This window comes from Microtus ochrogaster, unplaced genomic scaffold (assembly GCF_000317375.1).
Source record: "Microtus ochrogaster isolate Prairie Vole_2 unplaced genomic scaffold, MicOch1.0 UNK4, whole genome shotgun sequence".
Lineage (NCBI taxonomy): Eukaryota > Metazoa > Chordata > Mammalia > Rodentia > Cricetidae > Microtus > Microtus ochrogaster.
The window spans coordinates 11,962,519-11,963,378 of NW_004949102.1; positions in this window are offsets into that span (position 1 = coordinate 11,962,519).

Consider the following 860-nt stretch of genomic DNA (forward strand, 5'->3'; position numbering starts at 1 on the left):
TGTGTGTGTGTGTGTGTATTATTACTAGTTTATCCTGAAATGCTTCACGCATATAATCTTCTTTTAGCATATTGAAATGTATTAGTTCATCAATTAGATATTTTATGAAAGGCTTTTTAAGAGCCTACTGGTCTGCTTTGACCTAAACATTGTCCCCTCTTACTAGCTATAAAATAATTACATATAAGACTTTACATTCTGTTTTTATATAATAATCTTCTTAACCAGTTACCTTTTCATAATCTATTTTTCCAAGTTTTCTTTTTAAAAAAAAAATATCAGGGCTCAATAAAAGAGTGCTTTTCTAGCTTGTGCAAGGCACTGAATTTGAAGTCCTAGTCCTAACTCATGTACCTGTTCAAATTACATGTAGTTAGGTTCAAGTACATACACATGGTATGTTTTGACATCATATTATTAAATAACTTTCCAGAAGGACATAACACCCCCCCCCCAGTTTTCACCTTTTGTTCTTTTTTTCATCAAAAGGGAGAAAAAGACCTTTTAGGTAGCCTCTGGGAATATTGGAACAGGTCTGTTTTATCTCTAAAAGCAGAAAACACAGGGGAAAGTACTTAAGCTGGCAATATTTACATTGAATTCATAAAATTATTACTTTATTGTGTTTGTATATGCACACACATGTGCCATTGTGTACACCTGGAGGTCAGAGGACAACTTAGGGGAGGGGTCTGTCCTCCGATACATAGGCCCAGGGGTCAAGCCCAGGTTTTCAGGCTTGGCCTTTACCTGCTGAGGAGCCATCCAGGCCCTTACACTTGCATGTTGTCTGCCTGTAAATTCCTAACCTCTCAGGGAGTCCCCAGAAAATGGAGTCTCACCTTTAAGTTTGAGTTCTG